The following is a 6,459-nucleotide window of genomic DNA, read 5'->3' on the forward strand; positions in this document are numbered from 1 at the left end:
CCCAATAAATCACAGTACATCAACAGTCTGTTTCCACAACCTTTTGCTACTGGTTTCTCCTTTGGAAACCTTTGAAATTTCTAGTCACCCCTAGTTATATGAGCTCTTTCCCCAATTTATAAACTATGTTTCATCACAGTAAAACATTAAATAGGCAGGAGATCAGATCCCGTCTTTCCTTTGACAGCAGTTGCGTAACACAATTGCAGCTGAATTCTTCACTGGCAGCTTAACAGCTCTGTGTGCTTTGTGTTCATTAATGGCGCTTTAAGCATGAATTGAGGTACATATCCACAAATTAAATGAAAGGAGGTTAATCCGTTCAGTTTATATAAATCACTAGAATTAATGCCCTGAAGTGTTAATCATATACCAGTGAATATTCACTGGACTTGTATCTGTGTTCCCTAACCTTAAATTTTAAGTCTTCTTATCACATCAGTCCAGTTGGTAAATTGAATCCTTTCTGAAATCTCAGTACAAGTTTCTTTCCATGGCCCCTGTAGTTGCAATTAGGGATGGACAAATCTGTCCATTTCAGTTGCTCATTCTTCCAATCATAAGCTCAGTTCACCCCATTTCCACAACAGTTTGCATTTTTTTGAAAAAAAAGTCTGCATGGAAATTCATACATTTTCATGTGCATTTCTCCCAATAGGTATGTAATTTTACCAGATATATTCCTTTTTTTTTCAAGCAATACATTTTTTTACATTATTTTCACTAATATGTGTTTTTGTGTGCACATTTCCCTAATATATGCTTTTTGTGCACTTTTAAAAGAAAAGTTGGGAAAATGCATCACAAAATTCAGAGAACTGCAAATTCTGGAGGATAGGTATGTTTTGGCTTTCATATTGGTTTGGGAACTGTGAATTAGGCTGATCGTATTAAAATGCAAACTGAAACCATTCCCTACACATACCATGACCACAATCTATAAGCATTAATCCCATGGAAATCCTATATATTATGTAAGCTGCTCTAGGAGTCACAAATAAAGAAATATATTTGGTCTTTAGTTTTGTTCTATAACAATGGACGTTCCAAGTCCTAAATGTGAAAGCACAAGATCATCCCTTTACTGAATGCTAAGACCTTAGGTAGTAATCCTAATTCCCCCTGACCCTAACCTCTGTTTTACCATGATTCAAGCTCAATTTATTGGCTCTCATCCAGCACACCACTTTACTCAGGCACTGGTCCCGAATGGACACACCTGATTCAGATGCTACGGAAAGCTAGAGTTGGATGTCAACAGTGTACAGTGCTCCATATCCCCTGATGACTGCTCCCAACAGCTTGATATAGATGTTGAAGTAACATTGTGGACTGAAGAACCCCATAGCACAGAAGTGGAGGGCCTTCTTTGCCTGGCAGGCCAGATCCTTATTTCCCCCCACTCCAGTAGACCAACTTTGACAGATGGATGGAACCACCCAACAAGCAATCATCTGACATCATAATGGCATCAGCTGACTGACACCTGCCAAAGTGCAGCACTTTGTACTTGGGAAGTGCTGAACACATGGTTTGCAAAGAGCTTGGGAGGCACTGAACACAGAGCTTGCAAAGCACTTTCGGTGCTGTCATCCTGGGTGAGAGTGCACTGGATATCCAGATGTGGTATGAGGTGGGAACAGTTTTGACCCTTGTTGGATCAACAGTTCTGTCGCTATGGCCCTCCTGACTTGCTTCTCATTCAGCTGGGGGAGAATGACCTCGGCACCCAGACGGGCATTGACTTGGTCTGCAAAATATCTGACCTTACCCATTTGGCTGAAAGGTACCCATCCATGTCACTGGAGTGGTCAGCCTGGCTTCTGAGGCTGCAGTAGAGAAATGCACATGATCTGGGGAGCATCGAGGCTACCCGCTGCCATGTCAGCAGAGCCATAGCGAAAGTGGTCTGAGCAAAAGGGGGCCTCATTTTTTGTCACCCGCTCATCAGGTGCTTGTGCCCTGAGTTTTATCACACGGATGGAATTGACCATTCCATGAAGGGGAATGATGCCTGGCTTGGCGATCTCACCAAAGGACTATGGGCTTGGTTTCAGCAAGTGAATGGGGTTGGCGGTAGGTCAGGAAGCATAGCTCCCCTCCCTTGTGGTGGAAATGGCATTGGCCAGGATCAATCATAAGGGGGGCTCCCATAAGGAGTCCAGTGGGTTATGTGATGGCCACACCCCTAGCAAGGGAGGGGCACTGCCTCATCCAGCTCACATCCCCTCCCACTGGTTGGTCAGTGGGACCACAGGTGCCTTGGGTTCACACCCCACTTGGATCTAAAGTGGGTCAACTCCCAAGGGTAGTTCCCAACTGCTTGATGGTTGATTCAGCATTCCTCCAGCATGGGCTGCTGGAATGAAGCAGATCCTTGCCCTATTGCCGTGCCAACCCCACTTTACTTGCTCTAATCAATAAAGTTGTGGCCCTACTTCACCCATAAACCTGTGTCTGGCTGTGTTATTCCCATTGCTAAAGGGGGCACAACACGCTCCTACCACACAATTTCAAACATCATGTGAGTGTACCGCTCACATTTTTTGCTTCTCTGCCCCTCTGCCACCATGTCCCTTTTGCATACATAAATACATGTAAAGGTTTTCCATTATATAATCACTTTCATTTCCAAGGTTTTCAAGTATGACATAAATAAAATTGTGATTTAAAAAACCAGTAAACAAGATTTTTCAGTGTGTCTAAGGATGAGGGTGGAGAAGCCATATGAAACATATAAGCAGGTGTTGGGTGTTGGTTTGCTTGTTTAAAAGGAAAGGGGAACTTCTTCAATAAACTTTTGTGCTTGTGTCAAGTCATATTCACAGAACCAGATGTGCTGCTTATGCCAAGGAGGTCCTCATTCTCCCATCAAAAAGGTGACCAGTATTATGCATTGACAGAACTGGTCACTTGTTGTGTGGAGGGAAGATTTATGGAAGGGGCTTCCTGGGCTGAGGGAGAGACCTAGACGATTGCTACAGAGGTTTCAACGCTTTCTGCTTCTCATGCAGTCCTGTGGAATGCAGGAAGAACTGTAAACTAAGGCCCCCATCTGCGCTATGTATTTTCAACAGCCGTACAATCCTGGCTTTCCCCGAAGAATCCTGGGAACTGAAGTTTGTTAAGGGTGCTGAGAATTGTTAGGAGACCCCTATTGCCTCCACAGAGCTATACTTCTCAGAGTGGTTTATCAGTCAAGCCCTCTTCCCAGGGAACTCTGGGAACTGCAGCTCTGTGAGGGGAATGGGGTCTCCAACAACTCTCAGCACCCTTAACAGCCCCTGTTGTTCAGCAAAGAAAATTAACTTGGGGGATCAAACTCTAAAGGACCTGTCACAACTCCAGCTGATGTCAGTTATAAATCTCAATTTGATTTAAGTAGGTCAGCATTTTTTCTGTGCGTGCTGCAAAAATAATAATCCAGAAATGCTTCTGTCTCTTCTTAAAGTTAGGAAATCCTACATTCCAGTTATGTCAGAGACTTTGCTGTTGAAATCATTTGCTCCTGGAATTCATCCCTCTTCCCCCAAAAAGTAACCGTGATCTGAACATTTTGAGGCCCATCCAGCATGATTTGAAACTGCTTATGAGTCATGCTTGCAAGTGCAATCATTATGCATTCTTCCAATATTTCAATCTTGTAATGCCAAACCATCTGTTCTAGATTTTATATTTGATTTTTTTTAATAAGGTTACTATATATCCTGGACCCATGAAATGGTACAAGACAAAAACCTCAGTGAACGAATGAGAATAGAAGGGTTCTTTGGGATCTGTGAAGAGGCAAGGAATATGCTCTTGTAGAGCTCTCTTTCATTTCAATGAGGCTTGAACATCAGAACTTCACTGTAGATTGTACACCATCTCTGAATGTTATCACCATCAGTCTTGCCAGAATCCTGGTTCTCAACTAATCTACTGAAATTATATAGCATGTTTAAAATATTCCACATTTGAGCCAGGCTCTCTTAGGACCTAATCATGAATGCAGTTGGGTTTCTTGGAGGAAATGATCATGAGAAGAAAAGGGGGGGAAACCATTGTGTAAGCATGCAATCACAGTTTCCCAAAGTTGCCTGTCAGGAATGTGAATGAATGCATGTGTTGAAATTATACAGGTTCTTCTTCAGATTCAGCATTTTTCTCATATGAATATATATGAATGGCTGTTTCAAATTAATCCTCCAATGGCAAACATCACAATTTCGAAAAGGGAAGGTGCCAGACTTGAAATCTGACTGGATTTCCCAATATCACCACCAATCCCAAGTGTGAAACAGGTTGTGCTTCTTTATAAATAACATAAATACACTCTGAACATGCTCAGATGGTCTTTCTAATGCTTCACACGTTACAAGGTTAAGGCATATCCAAAACAAGTTGCTGGGCTGAGCACTGGGTTATAATAAACCCCAACAACGGCCTTTCATTCCATCCTAGGCATTTACTGCAGCCCATCAGCTGCAAGAAGAAGGCAACGTCCAGTGACGGGGCAACATGTACAAGACCTGAATTCAGATCCTGATGCAGAAGCCTTTCCTGAATAGTTGAGAACAGAACATGTCATTTAACCTTTAAAAAAAATCCTTTTCCCATGTATTTTGTTTGTTTGTTTGTTTGTTTCCTGCATTTCCTCCCAGTAGGAGGCCAGAAGATGTATACCAAAAAAAAAAAAGTTTAAAGGAAGTGCACACCACTCAGCCACCTTGTAATGTTTGTGGAAGGTCATAGAAAGCTAGATGAACCCCCTGCAAAAAAGTTTTGCTAAGTGGAACAGTCTCCCCGATGAGGTACGCCTGGCGCCGACGCTGCTGTCTTTTCGGCGCCAGGTTAAAACCTTCCTCTTTTCCAGGGCTTTTAATCTAACTTAATTCTGTTTTAAATTGTATTGTAATTGTTTTTAGATCTCCCATTCTCTGTACTTTGTGGTTCATTTTATTGGATTTTATTGTATTTTGTATTAATTTGTTGTTCACCGCCCAGAGAGCTATGCTAGTCGGGCGGTATATAAATTTAATAAATAAATAAAATAAATAATTTTTCACACTCCCTGTGTAAGCAGCAGAAAAATACACCCTGCTTTTGCAGAGGGCTAAGGACTCTGCGAAGTGATAGAAAGGGATTCAACACAGGTGGCAAGAGAAGTGAGACTGCAGCTACTATTTATAAAATACATGCTTGTATATTGGGGGGGTATGTGGCTGGTTGTCTCTGATACATTTCTGTATTTTGGCTTGCCACGAATTATTACAGTTGCCATATGTTAATTGTTTTAGTTTATACTGATGTTTAAGAGGATCTTATCTGTGCAGTTTTACAATCATGTAAAAAACATTTTTAAAAACTTTTTTCTATTTATTTGTGATATTTTTATGATGTTGGAACCTTCTCAGAGACTTCTTGGAAGAATGACACGGCATAGAAATTACTTAAAGACAAAACGAGCACAGTACAACAACAGAGCCCTGTATAGCCATGCACACAGAGCTGTGTAATGGGCCATTAGGGTAATGGGAGGTCTGTGTGTACATCCCATTTTACTCCAGCCACTCCTCTTTTCTCCATCCAAGTTATGTGTGATTCGGGATGGGGGAGAAATTTGATTCAGTTTGCATAATGTAAACCTACCTCATTCACACCTCCTGAAACAATACTCACAGTGAAAAGCAGTGATCGTTTGAAATTCACACTTCTCTGAATTTTGTGCTGCAGTTCTCCAACCAAAAATGATGTGCAAATAAATGCATACGTTAGGGGGAAGTGTACATAAAGCTGTGTTTATGAGTGAAAAATGTGTTACATTAAGGGAAATTGCTTGGAAAAATGTGTATACTTGGAGAAATGCACTAAAATGTTGACTAATTATCACAGGCTGATGTGAAAATGTGGCAAACTGAACCTAAGACTAGAAAAATGAGAAACTGAGAAAAACTGAAATGGGCAGATTTGTATATGCCTAAAGCCATACTACCCTGAACACGCCCGATCTTGGCTGATCTCGGAAGCTAAGCAGGGTTAGGCCTGGTTAGTACTTGGATGGGAAACCGCCTGGGAATACCGGGTGCCTTAGGCTTAGAGGAAGGCAATGGTAAACCACCTCTGAATACCTCTTACCATCTTATATCCAAGAAAGATTCATATGGTCGCCATAAGTTGTAATTGACTTGAATGCATATAACAACAACAAAAAGCGCATATAACTTGCATGTGTGCATAAGGACTGCGTAAATTGTGCTTGATGTGAGAGGAATGGGGAAAGAGGATGTGCGTACAGACTTCTCATTCCCACTGATAGCCAGCCCCCCTGCCTATGTGCATGCCCATGCTCTCTCTGAGGTGGGACTGGACACAGAAACTATGCTAATCCTCCTGCATAATGGGAACTTCACCTATTTAAGTGTGGGCCAAGCCATTTGTATGTGATCCTGAGCGTCTTTTCCCAGATGTTGTTAGACT

General features: G+C 41.8%; 1 non-coding gene across 1 annotated transcript; it reads left to right on the forward strand.

The window, feature by feature from the left end:
* Positions 1 to 5,957: 5,957 nt before the first annotated feature.
* Positions 5,958 to 6,076, forward strand: LOC133364690 (5S ribosomal RNA). The gene has a single exon (XR_009757998.1). It is a non-coding gene; the product is annotated as a 5S ribosomal RNA (ribosomal RNA).
* Positions 6,077 to 6,459: the final 383 nt, after the last annotated feature.

This window comes from Rhineura floridana, chromosome 9, assembly GCF_030035675.1.
Source record: "Rhineura floridana isolate rRhiFlo1 chromosome 9, rRhiFlo1.hap2, whole genome shotgun sequence".
Lineage (NCBI taxonomy): Eukaryota > Metazoa > Chordata > Lepidosauria > Squamata > Rhineuridae > Rhineura > Rhineura floridana.